General features: G+C 45.7%; 1 protein-coding gene across 1 annotated transcript in view; it reads right to left on the bottom strand.

Annotated features, from left to right (window-relative positions):
* The window catches only part of LOC126416805 (eyes absent homolog 2), a 763,097-nt gene that overhangs the window by 282,054 nt on the left and 462,992 nt on the right, over window positions 1–18,051 (bottom strand). The gene's annotated exons all lie outside the window — the stretch shown is intronic.

The following is an 18,051-nucleotide window of genomic DNA, read 5'->3' as shown; positions in this document are numbered from 1 at the left end:
AAGTACGAGTTCCGAGTGGACAGCCATTGTGGTAGGTGACGTCAGTGTTGCCCATAGTGAAACTTTTTACTACTACTGAGATATAGTTGATGCTTCCTCGGATAAATATCAATATAAATGAACCACTGAAAACGATATAGAGCGAAGACATGAAACAGTATGAACTCGAAAACTAATATCTATCGAGTGGAGTAGGCAATGGGTCCAACACCAATGGTGCCAGTAACTAGTTCTCTATCACCTTGACCAGATAACGTCATTGTATTTGCGGTAATAAGCCAGCACAATAAATCCTTTGGTCTCGTACATGACTGAACTTATAGCGTACATGCACCGAGAGGCAAATCAAAATACATTCCAAACCGAGTGGTAAACGGAAACTACCACACGGTCCAAATATGCCAGTTATGTCGATATTAGAAACTCAGTTAGCTCATTCGTAACACAGATCACGAAGTTGTCACATGTCACAATGGTTGTCTAGAACGGCTCAAAAAAGGCACAAAGAATCTAAATTCAGATGAAGCTCCCACAATTCGCAGCTCCATACTGATCACTGACTTCAGAATATGGATTATCTCCAACGAAGATCCAACGTGGCTACCACACCATCAATAGTAACAGCCGCACTGAGGGATATTGTAAATAAAATAGATTCGAAGAGTAGTGTTTTCCAAACCTTTGAGGTCATTTTTATTCGCTTGGTCAGGCAATATGTCAAGAAGTACAGATGCATCGGCTTTTAGGGTGAAGAGCGTAGACTGATAGTTTGAAGCAGATGGCGATCCAGACGGATGCTGAAACCAAGTGCAAATTTATCATCCATTGCTTTGTCCGCAGCTCGTGGTCTTACGGTAACCTTCTCGCTTCCCGCGCACGGGTTCGTTTCCCCGCGGGGTCAGGGATTTTCTCTGCCTCGAGATGACTGGGTGTTGTGTGTCTTTCATCATCATTTCATCCTCATTCACTCATCCGTAGTGGCGTTAAAGAACTTGTGGAGCGGCGGCCGAATCGCCCCGCGAGCGGCCTCCCGGCCGCCAATGCCATACGCTCTTAAATCCATTGCTTTGGTACACCTGTCATTACTGCTGTGATTTTTGAGGGATTTCCTGTCTGATTAAACAATCGCTTATTATAGCTGTGTTATCAGGCTCAACCTTAGAAATATAATAAACAATTAAATACGGAAGAACACAGGACGTTTCACAGGCAGTGACCGCACGCATTGTGTCTGCGTTTATATCAAAACGATAACTCGACGTCAGGAAGAGCACCTACGTTCAGGAATAAGCGCCAGATGCACACTGTGTGCGACTGCGCGAAGCGTTTGTGTGCGCGGAGCTAGGGCCCAGTTGCGACTCAGGTGTGTTTCATCGGATTCAAAGTAGGTTAATTTGGTGAACAAAACATCAACCTGAGTTCACGATCATGCTCCTCAAACCACTGTATCACGATTTTGGCCTTGTGAACACGACAGTTATCGTGCTGGAAAATGCCATCACCGTCGGGGAAAATTTCAAGAATGAAGAGATTCAGGTAGTCTGCAACCTAGTGTTCACGTTTTTTACCACAGAAAATTGCCAAACTAACTTATGTTTTCAGAACGTATTTTATTTAGATGACCAATTTCGGCATCTCATCTCATTAATGCCATCTTCAGGCCCCTATGCACTCCATGCATAGACAATCAGATATATCGATGCTTGCATAACTGGGGCTATCAATATCTGGATCCGTGAACTCATTTTTGGAGTGTTTACTCCGAAGACTTGACCACAACTGAGCACACCCCCAGTCAGAAGAAGGTGTTCAGCTGTTGTCAAGTCTTACAAGAAGATGTTTATTGCTGATCTTGGACCACAGTGACTGGTAGCATGGTGCCCTATGTAATTTACTTTATTTAATATGATGAAGAACTCACTGGTCTGAATGCTTTTTGTGTGTATGGGAAGACGTATGGGAACATACAATATGTTGGAGCTGAGATGAATTGAAACACATTCACATAATTACAGAAGGCTAAAATATGTTATTAGTTCGCTTTCTGATTTTATTTTATTTCCAGGTTTTTGCCTGTCAAGCATTAAGTGCCTTATTGGGCTTTCATTAATCTCTTCCGTACAGGCAGTCAATTTAGACACATCAAAAGAAGTTTTGCATCCCCTCCATTCCGAGAGTTCGGGAACCTGTAAGCAAAATTGGAATAGAGATCAACATAAACATCATTTCCGCCCTTTTTATTGCTCATGAAAACCACACATTGCATGTTGTACCACCATACAGCGAGATCTTCAGAGGTGTTGGTCCAGACTGCTGTACACACCGGTACCTCTAATACCCAGTAGCACGTCGTCTTACATTGATGCATGCCTGTATTCGTCGTGGCATACTATCCGTAAGTTCATCAAAGCACTGTTGGTCCCGACTGTCCCAGTTCTCAACGGCGATTCGGCGTAGTCTCTCATAGTGGTTGGTGGGTCACGTCGTCCATAAACAGCCCTTTTCAATCTATTCCAGGCTTGTTCGATAGGGTTCGTGTCTGAAGAACATGCTAGTCACTCTAGTCGAGCGATGTCGTTATTTCGGAGGAAGTCATTCACAAGATGTACACGATGGGAGCACGAGTTGTCCTTGAAGACGAATGCCTCGCCAACATGCTGCTGATATGGTTGCACTATCAGTCGGAAGATGGCATTCACGTATCTTACAGCCGTTACGTCGCCTTCCATGACCGCCAGCGGCGTATGTCGGCCCCAAAACAGCAGGGAACCTCCACCTTGCTTCACTCGCTGGACAGTGCGTCTAAGGGTTTCAGCCTGACCGGATTGCCTCCAAACAAGTCTCCGACGATTGTCTGGTTGAAGTCATATGCGACACTCACGGGGGAAGAGAACGTGATGCCAATCCTGAGCGGTACATTCGGCATGTTGTTGGGCCCATCTGTACCGCACCCCATGGTGTCGTGGTTGCAAAGATGGACCTCGCCACGGACGTCGGGAGTGAAGTTGCGCATCGTGTAGCCTACTGCCCACAGTTTGAGTCGTAACACGACGTCCTGTGGCTGCACGAAAAGCATTATTCAACATGGTGGCTGTTGTGTCGGTAGCTGGGCCGACACCGTGAAGTTGAGATGGCTGAAAAGGCAAGATAGACTAACGCAGACGGGCGTGACGTACTGGAACAGGATACGTAATTAATGTTAGGAAGAAAAGTACGGAGCAGGTTTAATACTTAACTTTACTCAATCATGGTGGTACATCGATCTTGACGATACACAGGAGACTTTAAGTACAATCACTGTATGGCTAATGGCGCCTTGCTAGTTCGTAGCCATTAACTTAGCTGATGGCTATTCTGTCTCTCGGCTAATGAGAGAGAAAGGCTTCGTACATCTGGTCGGTAGCTAGGTTCTCGTACAACTGGGGCGAGTGCTCTCTCGTATCACGAGACCTGCCTTGGTGGTGGCGCTAGGTCTGCGATTACACAGTGGCGACACGCGGGTCCGACATGTACTAAATGGACCGCGGCCGATTTAAGCTACCACCTAGCAAGTGTGGTGTCTGGCGGTGACACCACAGTGGCGTTGCTGCCAGGGTTTCTCTGAGCCATAATCCGTAGGTAGCGGTCATCCACTGCAGTAGAAGCCCTTGAGTGGCCTGAGCGAGGCATGTCATCGACAGTTCCTGTCTCTCTGTATCTCCTCCATGTCCGAACAACATCGCTTTGGTTCACTCTGAGACAAATGGTTCAAATGGCTATGAGCACTATGGGACTTAACAGCTGTGGTCATCAGTCCCCTAGAACTTAGAACTACTTAAACCTAACTAACCTAAGGACATCACACACATCCGAGCCCGAGGCAGGATTCGAACCTGCGACCGTAGCAGTCGCGCGGTCCCGGACTGCGCGCCTAGAACCGCGAGACCACCGCGGCCGGCTCACTCTGAGACACCTGGACACTTCTCTTGTTGAGAGCCCTTCCTGGAACAAAGTAACAATGCGGACGCGATCGAACCGCGGTATTGACCGTCTAGGCATGGTTGAACTACAAACAACACGAGCCATGTACCTCAGTCCTGGCGGAATGATTGGAACTAATCGGCTGTCTGACTCTGTCCGTCTAATAGGCGCTGCTCATGCACGGTTGTTTACATCTTTGGGCGGGTTTAGTGACATCTCTGAACAGGAAAAGGGACTGCGTGTGTGATAGAATATCAACAGTCAATGTCTATCTTCAGAAGTTCTGAGAACCAGGGTGATGCAAAACTTTTTTTGATGTGTGTATTACACCAATCTTAGGGGTGACGACCGAAACAACAAGAACTTTATGCTAGAAACACACGTTACAGACATGTCTAAGACGATTGGCCTTATAGGGAGACTGTAATGTAAACAGAATCTGCTCATATTGCTGACAGAGATACTACTGTCATCTCCCTTCCAATTTGTCTTCCAAATGTAAATTTGTTGCAGAATTATGGCACATGTGCAGTAGCTCCAAGCATGCTCGCAGAACTATGGAGTAAGTTTGGCTATCGTCAGGAAGATGGTCGTGCTTCCAGTGGAGTGCGCAATGCGAAAGGCGAATAAAATCTTTGCTGCTAAAAGCAATTGCAGAAAATTCTGCAATATTGTATGTGCATGCGCTTATAAAATACAGCTTTGTAAAACTGAATGATTGTTTTCAAAATAAAAACCTTATAGACTAACGTACATGTTGAAGTTTACCACAAGTTTTGATCTTCATTCATGTAGAAGACAATATTGCGATACCAGATGAAACACCTGGAATATCTGTGTTTTTGTAATACGAATGGTCCCTCACGAATTCACTGCCATCGTTAGTACCGGGTTGAGCGACGAGACGTGTTGGCGTTCCGCCTAGTGTAGACAGACCCCTACTCGACGGTGCCGTTCCCATCCCTGACGTTGACGTCCAGTGCGCCACCTGTTAGGCCCCGCGACGCGCGCATCCGCAGCTACGGCGGCAGTGAGCGCAGCGCGTCGGCAACGCAGCAGGCCAGGCCAGGCACGGCAGGGGCGTTCGCCGCTTTTTTACGGCGGAGCACGCCGTCCGCGGCCGGTGCGCGGTGGCCGTTCTTACGACTTGCTCCGTGTGCCGCAGGGCGCTTTTTCCCGCTTGTTTTGGTGGCTGTATCCAGCACCACCCGCGGCCGCTGCTGCCGCTCTCCTCTCCTCCCCCCCTCCTCCTCCTCCTCCTTCCACGCGACACGTGTGAGCGACGAGTCGCGTTTGTGACGGGGTCGTTTCCCCCGGCTACTTGCCGGAGACGTTAATGGTCGAAGCGCGGCGGATACGGCACTGCCGATAACTCAGTCCGGCCTACAAACGACGCGGGACACCCGTAGGATACGTTGCGAGCTGTCGAAAGGACGTGAACCAACATAACAGTGCACACTCGGTTTCGCTCTGAACAACATCTTGGCATCTTCAGTGCCAATACTTCGAGCAGCGGTTCAATCTCGCAACACCTTCGACCACGACCACGACAATCTCGATATATCGCCATCGAGGAGTGAGCCAATATTCTATGTATTTTACAAAAAATGTGGATTTATTTTACCACGTACGCGTTTCGTTTTATTGATTCAAAACATCGTCAGAGGTAGCATTTTTGTCTCATTTCCCCTTACATTAGAAAGTGTCGTCGGCTTGCGCATTTTCCAGGTACTGGTACAGTGACCAGTAATAGTACGTGGTACCCTCCGCCGTGCACCGTACGTTGACATGTAAAGTATATATACTATGTAGAGGCAGATATACAAGCAGATTTCTGCGTTCGGTACTGACGTTTTAGGCTTGTTTTATTTTGGCTTGTAGCGCTACAGATTTTCAAACGTGAAATAAGGCAAAATATGGCATCATTAACGTTTTGGCTTATAATTTTAGAACCGCCTCCGTAGCCTAGTGGTCAGCTTGGACGGCTGTCATGCGGAGGGCCCAGGTGCGATTTCCGGTACTGCCAAGCTGTTTTCCCTCGGTGGGAGGACTGGTATGGACTGTTCTCTGCCTCGTGATGCCAACTGAGGAGCTACTTGATTGAGAAGTAGCGGCTCCAAGGTCTGCAAAGCCGCAAAGCGGTCGGGAGAGCTGTGTGCTAACCACATACGCCGCATGATAGAAGATGATACGGAGGCCGGTCCACATCTGTTGGGCCTTCACGGCCTGGACAAGGCTTTCGTTTTTTATTTTATTAATAATCACAATATGGGCACACACATGAAGAATTCTACATATTATCTGCAAGATATCGTGTTAGCTGATTGGCGGTGTTATATCTGCTTTTTTTCTTTCTTTACCGCGATAGAGCAAACAACATGAAGGGTAAAACGTGCTTCAAATCACGCTAGCTATGTCAGAAATGTATTGTCTGTGTTCGGCTCGCAAATAAGCAATGAGTTATAAGAGAAAGGTCATGTATGATACGGACACAAACGAAAGCACTGCAGTCTGATTTAATCATGCAATGTTTTCTGTGTAGATGGCAAGAGTGCACTCCAGTCGTCTGGGCACTGCAAAGACAGCACCAGGCGCAGCTAGAGGAAGGGACGAGCTGAGGGGACATGTTACGACACCAAGGAACCGTAGAGAGGAAAAAACTGCGGGTGAAGACAGAGCTTGGAATAATTCCAACAAATAATAAAGGATATTAGGTGGAAGTGCTACTGTGAGTTGAAGAAGTTGGCCATATGACAGGTAGTTGTGGCGAACTGCTTCAAACAAGTGAGAAGACTGATGGCGATAAAAAACCACAAATACCAATAAATCATTATTCATTTAAGCGCAAATTACAGGAATAGTCGTGATTATTTTATAAACGGCATTAAACATGAAGATCAGAGCGAATCTGAAGAGCAAAGAAAGAAAGCACATGATTTAAAGCTGCGTCGACGGTGAGGACATTACAGACCGAGAGAAAGACCGGGTTTGAGAAGGTTGAGGAAGGAAATCGATGGTGTTTTCTCTCCCAAATAACCACACTTTTGCCTTGAGTGACTGAGGGAAACCACAGACAACAAAAAAATATATATCTGAGCATCGGATCTCCCGAATGCGAGTCCATCGGTCTAACCAACTTCGCCAGCCCTCTCGGTACCGCGAAAATAATCAGTTGCACAAAAAATAACATAGCAATGCCAAGTTAAAGAAAAAAAACGTTATAAATTTCAATTTTCCAGAGGTTGCAAACAGTAGACTACGAAGAAATGCCACAGAAGACATGAAGAATGTAGGGACTGAGGAAGCAGATATAGTCACGAAGAAATCACATTTAAGGGTGACTGGTTATGGAAGAAACTGATACAGCAGGTAGAGGAAGACAAAAACAAAAATGGAATTTTGACGAAAAAAGCCAATGCTTAGGGCAACCATCGTCGTTATCACTAAAAACATATACACCATCTGATCAGAAGTATCAGGACACGCCTACGTAATGCGGAATTGACCACTATATGTCACGAGAGGCGGGCCCGACAGTATAATAGGGGCCGGGGAGCATTGTTTTGTCAGCAGAGAAGCAGTAATAGCAAAGTGGGTCCGTCAGGACAGCTCAGAGACTTTGAATGTGGACCAGTTATTGGATGTCACTTGAGTAACAAAACCATCAGAGACAATCCAACCAAAGCTGCCCAAGTCGACTGTTAGTACTGTGATTGTGAAGAGGAAACAACCACAGCTAAAACAAGACCAGGCAGAGTTGATATGTTGACGGCAGTATTGCAAAGAATATCATGAAATCAGCCGAAGGAATCCATCGAGAATTCGTAAGTGCTACCAGAAATCCAAGCAGCATACGAAGGGAGTTAAGAAAATGGGGTACAGTCATCAAGCAGTTCCTCATGAGACACATTTCTGCAGTCAACGCTAAGCGACGCTTGAGGTTGTGTAAACAGCGACGCCACTGGACAGTGGACAGCTGGAAACGACTTATTTGGAGTGTTGAATCTCGCTTTACCTTGTGACAGTCCGAGGAAGGGTTTGGAGAAGGCCATTTGCCATCATGTGTAGTGTCAACAGTGAAGTATGGAGAAGGAAGTGCTGAAGTATGGGAGTATTTTTCGTAGTTAGGAAGTGGTCCCCCTAACTGTGCTTAATAAAACGGAAAATGTTGAAGGATATAAACACATTATATAGCATTGTGTATTGCGTACGGTACAGAAGTGTTTCGGGGACGATAATTGTGGAGCCCAGTATTTGTGAGGCAACAGTTTGTGGACAGTAACGTTCCTGAAGTGGACTGGCCGGCCCAGAGCTCTGATCCCAATGGAGCACCTTTGGGCCGAATTATAACGTCTGATGAATTAGAAGGTCTTCGCTTCAGGTTCCGGCGTCCAACATCAATACGTTTTGGAAGAATGGGTTCCCATTCCTCCAGTGACATTTCTATACTTCATTGAAAGAGTCCTCAGCAGAGTTCAAGCTATCATAAAGGCGAAAGGTGGACACACCTCATATTAATGTCCACTAATAGATGTGGCTGGCTGGCTCTGAGCACTATGGGACTTAACTTCTGAGGTCATCAGTCCCCTAGAACTTAGAAATACTTAAACCTAACTAACCTAAGGACATCACACACATCCATGCCCGAGGCAGGATTCGAACCTGCGACCGTAGCGGTCGCGCGGTTCCAGACTGTAGCGCCTAGAACCGCTCGTCCACTCCGGCCGGCCACTAATAGATGTCAGAATACTTTTGACCAGATGGTGTATATTGGTGCAGAATAGCTTCTTTTCACGTAAAAAACAATACGGTAAAGGCAATAACAACGTTTCGATAGCCTATCTCGATGTGTGAAGAGAAACTGCAAGAAAATGTTGCAGCACAAAAGGCGAAACGGTGTTCACAGACAGTGAAGCAGTAAACAGGAAACGGACTGCTTCGCCTTTGAGGCGACCTGCGGCTGAAACAACAGCGCAGCGGCCGCAGTGGTCAGTGATGTGTGAACCCTCAGAGCGACAGGCGACTGCAAGCCGACTCCGCGGCCTTCCGCAGCAACCAAGGTTGTGGATCTGGTGTCGATTCCGCGGCGAGTGGAGGACAGAAGCAGATGTAGCGCTGTCCTAGGTGGATGACCAATGTGTACTCGTGTGCGGCGAGGTAGTTGCAGCAACCACACACGTGTGCGCTGCTCCGGAAGTTTCCGTATCTGGTGGCACACATGCGCCGTCCCTAAGGACACGCCCCTGCTTATCAGTCGTACCGCTCGCTCAGCGTGGTACGCCTCCAGTAAAGCTCTGTTGAAGCAGCGGAGACACCCCAAGAAGGGAGATCAGGTTACCGGTTAGTCGACGATGAGGTCATTACACGCTGAGTAGAAGCTCGGATCGGGATAGTAAGCAGAAGGGAACCGGCTGTGCCATTTTCGAAGGAACCATCCGGGCATTTGCCATAAATGATATAGGGAAACCTCAGGAAACCTGTATCTGAATGTCCAGACGTGATTTAGAACCGTCGTCCTCCCGAGTAAGAATACAATGTCTCACTGCTGCGCCACTTACCTCAACCTCTACAGTTATTATCCACAGCTACATGTTGGTATGTGAGGGAAGGTACTTTGTGTACCACTATCACTTCGCCACCTACCTATTCCAGTAGCAAATGTGCGCGGGAACTCGACTACGTGTGAACTCGGCTCTCTAATTTTACCTTTATGGACTTTTAGCGAAATACACGTTGGAGAAGGCAATATATTGGTTGGCTATTCTAGGAAAGTATGGTCTCGGAATTTGAATAGTATACCACTCCATTGTACCAAACGCCTCTCTCAAAGCTTCTGCCACTGTAGCATTTCCGTGACGCTCCCGCGTTTACTTAAGGAACCTATGACGAAACGTGCTGCTCTTCTTTAATCCTTTGTATTTCCTGTATCAATCCTTTCCAGTATAGGTACCAGACAGACAAGCAATATTTAAGAATCAGGCGGGATTTTGTAATCTATCTCTTCTGCGAATGGTCTATACTTCCTGGTGATTCTTCCAACGAATCTGTCCGCCATGTGACTTTCCTTCTATTATTTTTTTTGTGGTCGTTCCACTTTAAATCGTTAGGTACGTACACTCTCCATATATTTAATGGATGTGACTGCTTCCAGTGATTGTTTAGCAAAAGTGTAATTATATAATTACTGAGATTTCCGCCGTATTACCTTTCTTGGTCCTCGTATTGAAAAATGGAGGATGATGTAAGCGATCTCTTTATTCACGGAACCATCCGACCAAGAAGCACAATCAAATTAAGCATCGCTGGACAGAGATTTTAACTCCGGTCAACTCGAACGCGAGGCCAGCATCTCAGTCGCTTCGCCGTTTCGCGGTCGGTGACAAATATCACTGAGAAAGTCGGCATCTTCTGATAAGCATTTCACAGTAGCTAGGTTATCCTCAGGCAGAAACTGCAAAAGTCTGTGATTTGTTTCACCTGTTCGTAAGTTGATAATACATTCTAGATTAGCTACTAAGGTACTGTGGCTTAGCCAACTCGTTCGACACTGAGTTAAGTGTCTCAATGCTGGTGTTACATGTAGCTCATATGACGAGTTATAGGATGCTAAGCAGGGAGTGCGATAGTGTTTGTTGACATGGCATGTAAGTGCCGCTATCGTTCAGGGTGGAGAGCCAGCGATATAATCCATCTCAAAACATTGTTCAAATTTGACAATTTCAAAGCAGAACAGAGTGAGTCACTTAAATCAATATTTTACTTCCCGATACATTCCGTAATTGTACCACTGTCTAGGAGGACAAAAAGATACACTAACGTTTAACGTCCCGTCGATGATGATGCCATTAGATATGGAGCACAAGTTCGGATTGGGGAAGCGTAGGAAAGGAAATAGCCCGTATCCTTTGCAAAGGAACCACACTGGTATTTTCTTCAAGCGAATTCCAGAAATCTAATTTTGGATGGCTGGTCGAGGCTATTTTCCCCGGTAATCCCCAATGCGAGTCCAGTGTCTTAACCACTGCACCACTTCGCTAAGTGCACCCAAAGTTTTTCGCTTATTGACTATTGCGTGACAAAAACTCAAGGATAACACAAGAGCCAACATAGCCAAGTACAACGGCGGTGGCATTTATAAAATAACCTATTCTGGATTATAAGGAATCAATACTAAAGGAAGTCTAGGAGAGAAAGTAGCCTAGTATTTCGCTGTACAAATGCATCGTATGAAACCTAATGTTAACTTAAAAAATATGAGCCGAGAGAGCCCCTTCACTTTTCAAGTGGAAAGGCGGGAGGTAAAGGAGTCGTCAACAGGCCAGCCGTCCAATAAAGAAGCGAACGTATCTGTAAAACGGAGGTTGTAATGTTTATGACCCCCAAGAACCTGCGCCGCGGACCGTAACACAAGGATGGAAGTCCGATTCTATGACATGTCTTTCTTCTTAAGAGTTAAACGCACTCTTTTGGGGGCAATGTGATGAACATACACTCCTGGAAATGGAAAAAAGAACACATTGACACCGGTGTGTCAGACCCACCATACTTGCTCCGGACACTGCGAGAGGGCTGTACAAGCAATGATCACACGCACGGCACAGCGGACACACCAGGAACCGCGGTGTTGGCCGTCGAATGGCGCTAGCTGCGCAGCATTTGTGCACCGCCGCCGTCAGTGTCAGCCAGTTTGCCGTGGCATACGGAGCTCCATCGCAGTCTTTAACACTGGTAGCATGCCGCGACAACGTGGACGTGAACCGTATGTGCGGTTGACGGACTTTGAGCGAGGGCATATAGTGGGCATGCGGGAGGCCGGGTGGACGTACCGCCGAATTGCTCAACACGTGGGGCGTGAGGTCTCCACAGTACATCGATGTTGTCGCCAGTGGTCGGCGGAAGGTGCACGTGCCCGTCGACCTGGGACCGGACCGCAGCGACGCACGGATGCACGCCAAGACCGTAGGATCCTACGCAGTGCCGTAGGGGACCGCACCGCCACTTCCCAGCAAATTAGGGACACTGTTGCTCCTGGGGTATCGGCGAGGACCATTCGCAACCGTCTCCATGAAGCTGGGCTACGGTCCCGCACACCGTTAGGCCGTCTTCCGCTCACGCCCCAACATCGTGCAGCCCGCCTCCAGTGGTGTCGCGACAGGCGTGAATGGAGGGACGAATGGAGACGTGTCGTCTTCAGCGATGAGAGTCGCTTCTGCCTTGGTGCCAATGATGGTCGTATGCGTGTTTGGCGCCGTGCAGGTGAGCGCCACAATCAGGACTGCGTACGACCGAGGCATACAGGGCCAACACCCGGCATCATGGTGTGGGGAGCGATCTCCTACACTGGCCGTACACCACTGGTGATCGTCGAGGGGACACTGAATAGTGCACGGTACATCCAAACCGTCATCGAACCCATCGTTCTACCATTCCTAGACCGGCAAGGGAACTTGCTGTTCCAACAGGACAATGCACGTCCGCATGTATCCCGTGCCACCCAACGTGCTCTAGAAGGTGTAAGTCAACTACCCTGGCCAGCAAGATCTCCGGATCTGTCCCCCATTGAGCATGTTTGGGACTGGATGAAGCGTCGTCTCACGCGGTCTGCACGTCCAGCACGAGCGCTGGTCCAACTGAGGCGCCAGGTGGAAATGGCATGGCAAGCCGTTCCACAGGACTACATCCAGCATCTCTACGATCGTCTCCATGGGAGAATAGCAGCCTGCATTGCTGCGAAAGGTGGATATACACTGTACTAGTGCCGACATTGTGCATGCTCTGTTGCCTGTGTCTATGTGCCTGTGGTTCTGTCAGTGTGATCATGTGATGTATCTGACCCCAGGAATGTGTCAATAAAGTTTCCCCTTCCTGGGACAATGAATTCACGGTGTTCTTATTTCAATTTCCAGGAGTGTATTTTGCGGTTAGCAATAAAAGTCGACAGGCACGTTTTATCGTAAAGAATTGGAAAAGTGGAACGTGATATTCTACCTGGCTATTCAAGACTATATGCACCCAGTGCGAGATATACTGAAATTTGGTGCACAGGAGAGAAGAAAGCTTTTGAAGCATTACTTCTACTAACACTTCTTGTTATGTTATTTGTTTGAGTATTACATTTGAGAACATTTAGTTATTGACACCTCTGCTACAGATGATGAAAAAGAGGTCTGTTATCTGCCCTTCTGATGCAGAGACTATTTCGAGAGGACGCCAAGTCAATTTCTGAGCAGCTGCCGCTCGACATATGGTAAACCATACTAGTAGACGCAAGTTAGACTGTTTATTAAACTCCAAATGTATGTTTCAATCCGGAGAAGATTAAAGAACATAGACAAGCAATCCTGAGAAATTTCATTATATGGGCAATTAATCTAAACTTAAAACACCTCTTGGAAATGTTCTTAAATCCTTTTCCTTATGAATCTTTTGTAGTGATGTATCTGGTAATTGCATAATTTAAAATTTGTCTAGTCATGACCAAAGAACGTAAGGTGTCGATTAAAATTGGTTCTGTGTGTAGTCCTATTCCTTGAAACTGGAGATCATATTCTCACCTTTTGTGTATTTAAATGCAATTGATATTGTCAAGTGTAAATTTTAATTAATTATCTGGCCTTGAACGAAGCCAAGGACGCTACTGAATAACTGTTGAAGTCCGTACATTAAATCCTGGACTTGACGAGAGACAATTTAGCTATCAAATAATTAGTAATTTCTAAAAATGATGGAGAGATTCTTGCTATTGCTTGTATGTTTTAGACTTAAATGTTCACACCTGCGACAGTTATCGCCGACATATTCCATATGACTTATTTGTCAAAGGGGGAAATTTATTGGAGCATTAAACTCTCAGTCTACTTTATGTTGTCAGTGTCAGAAGAAAAAACAATTTGCGTACGAAGGTGGCCCTGCAAGATACGTTAGCTTACATATAAAACAAAGACAATATTGATGAAATAATTAGTATGCACATATCAGACTAAACAGGTACAAACACTACAGTTGTGAAAACAGAGGCGTCTACATTGTCATCATCAAGCAAGTCGACTATCATTTGTTGTTGTCGTACTATGTCCTAAGTGGCGTACAGTAGAATGGAAGAGGTGCAACATATTCACAGTGAGTCACAGTTTGTTATTCTGCGGAATTACAATGTGTCATCTCACGAGGAAAAATTCTTTTGCTGTTGACTTGAATTTCTCAGTTTCCAACTAACGTGAAATTGCAAGTTAGCTAATTGTTCAAGTCCTTGGTGGTCTTTCATATGAAGCCATCCAGGGAATAGGAAACATCCATTCTTGCAAGCCTTCGGTATCTGGGTATATTCTCAGCTATCATACGTTTAGTCACTATGTACGCCTAATGTCTGCTGGTACAATACCTGCCAGACGACTTTTTCTCAAGGTGCGCGCATCCTGATTGAAGAAACAGTAACTTTTTCTTCAGCTGTATTTATTGACGCAAAAATAATAAATGCATTGCTTATGCAAATGGACGCATTTCTATTTTACTTTACCAGCTAACGAACTGACATGTCAGTCAATGTGTTTCGACGCAGGTCGTTAGCTGTTAGCGTAAACAGTACTCAAGTGATCCCCGGGAGTCAATGTATCTCGTGACAATGCTTTAGCTGGGGACGTAAATATGATTGAAGTGTATGCCCATATTCACCTGTATTTGCATTAGCGTGGTTCTCGACTTATATAAGCAAAAGCGATTGATGTTGCAGCGAATAAGCTTCGGAATCGGGCGCATATAATACTTTTTCATCAAGAAATACAGCTGAAGAAAGGTATTACTTTCATCTATCACGAGCAACTGATTTAAATTTTCGACCAGCAAAGAAGAAAGATGATGATTGGTTTTGTTTATAGAGCGTATGAGGCGCTTAAATTAGTTCCTGTGGATCTGGAACTGGCCGCTCTGGATAGTAATGAAATCAACCGGAAGTAGAGGAACAACTTATATATTTATTAATGTATTTCAAACTGTTATGTACTCTGGTGTTTTATCATACACACATCTTTCATGCAGTAACCCTGATTCTTTATACTTAACTGACAAAGTTAAACTCATGTATTTCCCACCAAGTTAAATGTGTCAGTGACATCTTTTAACCTATTTATGTATACATCACAATCCGTATGTAACACCTTTTCAAGCCATTCTCAGATATACTTGTCTTGTAATTATTTTATTTTATTGAGATTGCCAGTTTAATTTAAATTTTTACACAGGCTCTTCTGCTGTATTACAACATGTACATCTATTCTTCTGCCTTACCGTTCTTCGACCTTATCCTCACGCACAATTTTTGGTTTTCTGTGATTACCCTAAATTGCTTTAGGCAAATGCTGGGATGGTTCCTTTGAAAGGGCACGGCCGATTTGCTTTCCCATCCTTCGCTAATCCGAGCTTGTGCTCCGTCTCTAATGACCTCGTTGTCCTCGGGACGTTAAACAGTAATCTCCTCCTACTCTTCGATGTTTAGTTTTAATGTTCTATGTTATGTTCCCTTTAAATTTATTTGCTATTTAACTTTTCAGTGATGTTACTACTGCACTATCAAAGACTACATTTAATTTTGCACCTCACTCTCCATGTGAAATATTATTTCCAGTGTTGTTCATCAGTATTGTATTCTTTTTGATGAAAATAGTCTGACAACGATCTTGTAAGCCCAATACTGAATTATTAAATAAATTGATACTTTATAACATTCATAATTTTGTGATGAAGTCTCTCAGGTTTTCACGACGTAACTGATTAATGGTATGTATCCATATGTTCAGCCAAGGTGTTTGGACGACGGACCCAGTGGTCTTCTTGAGGTGCTGAGTCTTGTGCTGTTCACGTGCGCTCGCTGCCTGGACTCTAACCAGAGTCTCGCACTGCTATTTATAGATGAGTTCGACTCCCGATGCCTGCTATGCCTTCAAGCTCTTTCGTTTTTCAGAGAACGCACTGAACTCCGTGAAATGTAAATTTTCTCAGAGGTTCCCAGCTCTTGAGGACGTGATGGCCAGCGACATGTTAATAAACTTGATGCCGGACCCAAGCGTTATTTAAAATGAAACCTCTATCCCTGGTTATTAGGTTTCTGGGCATACTTATATCCAAAGAGTTCTTAATTACGCAGTCCCAGGAACTTGGCGTTTGCATCACGACACTGATCTCATCGTATTTGATTTCATGATTAGATTCGAGGCAGTGCTCGGCGACGGATTATTTGCTTGGTTGTTGTACTCGGGGGTGTCGATGATGTTTTTTGCATCTCTCCCTAGTGTTCTAATAGTCTGCCCACGTAAGAAATGCCACATTCGCATAGAATTCGATATACACCCGGCTTTCTGATACCTACATCGTCCTTTAACATTCCAACGAGTACTTTTCATCTTAGTTGAAGGGAGCGAAATACACTGGATGCCATGTTTCCTTAGGAGTCTACTGATCTTTCCGAATATTGGGCCAGCATGAGGTAGACATGTGAATTTCGGCTTCTCTTCCTCGGCCTCAGTCTCAACGTCTTTCTGAGAGGTTCTTTATTTTGGTTGCAACGCACGCTCAATATGACGATCTGGATATCCATTCCTTCGGAACACTATTCATAGATGGTGCAGCTCTGAAAGCGTTTGACCTTTATGGACTATTGTCTTTAGCATGGAATTCCTCTGTGACGGATGGTGATGGCTCGAGTCAGAATCAGAATGAAAAGCTTATAAAGGCGTTGCAGGAGAGGTTGTGCACAGAAATAATTGTTAAAAAAATTCGATACATTGCGTTGTTTCCGAGTTATTTAGCACTTAAGTTGAACAATCAGGTCGTTGCGAGAGCAAATTCAGGCCACTTGCACGCGCTACAGTGCGGTACCGCACAGGTATCAGTGGGTCCGTGAGTTACCACTTGTTCAAATGCTCATTATCAATTGAAAAGTGTCTCTTTCGGAAGTAATAAATTCAAGTCAGGTGAGCAAAAGACACGTTTGTTCGGTTTGTGGAAACCAAACGGAGAGCAAGTTTGGCGACACTGTCTGTGGCAGGCTGCTTGAATTTGCACGTGCGACGATCTGATAAGCTAACTTCAGTGCTAAAGAACTCGGAAAGGACGCAAAGTATCGAATTTTTTTCTTAACATTTATATCTCAGCACTATCTCCTCCGACACACCTTTATAATCTTTCGGAATGTTTCTTACCACCCCGTATACACTGTGACCCAGGGATCGGTCCGTTCTTCTCTTAAATAACACATCGTGGAAAGGTAACTGGCTCTCTTTTTCAGGGTGACGTGGTGCAAATGGCATGTCTCTAGGACAGCGTAACTAATGAGTATGTCGAAATAAAGACGTCGGAAAAACTAATAAACAAAAACAGAGGTTTGAATTTAAACAAGGCTTGGCGTCCGGCATTCAATTTATTAAGATGTCGCTGGCCATCACATCCAACACGGTGGGAAATACTGAGAAAGTGTGCGTTTCGAGCAACATCAGTGCGGGCTCTGGAAAACAAAAGAGCATAAAAGGGCGTGGGGGGGGGGGGGCGGCGTAGAGTCGATCTATAAGTAGCGGTGAGAGACCAACAATAGTTCACCGTCTGGTTGGAGTCTAGGTGGCGAGTGCACATAATAGCACAACTTGCAGCAAATGAAGAAGACAACTGGATCGGTCGTCGAAATATTCGGCTGAATACTTGTGCTTTTCGTAAAAACAAAAATCAGGTTAGCCAGTAGGAAGTCATAAATCTTGATCTTTTCACATCAAGAGTAAGATGTCCAGAGACCATAGAGGGAGAACGAATTCGAAAGAAGGGGAGAGAGTGTTTTTGCAGAGAACTATAGGAAGCGAGAAACAGTTTGGTTCTTGACAGAAATACGCGTTCGCCGACAGGAAGTGCATCTCACAAGTCGATGGTGCGCACATTCCACGTGTACCTAAGGTGGCGGTGGCGGGAGGCGCTATCGGGAGCCACGAAGCGCTATCTGGCGCCGACTCGGCAGCTGGTGATAGCAGATAAGGCGCCCCGCGTCAGCAAGGTCCGGCAAGGTTACCATCAGCCCACGTGGCCGGCGCCCGGCGTCGCTCGGCATTCCCGGAA

Source organism: Schistocerca serialis, chromosome 8 (genome assembly GCF_023864345.2).
Source record: "Schistocerca serialis cubense isolate TAMUIC-IGC-003099 chromosome 8, iqSchSeri2.2, whole genome shotgun sequence".
Lineage (NCBI taxonomy): Eukaryota > Metazoa > Arthropoda > Insecta > Orthoptera > Acrididae > Schistocerca > Schistocerca serialis.
This window is presented reverse-complemented; position numbering and strand designations above follow the sequence as displayed.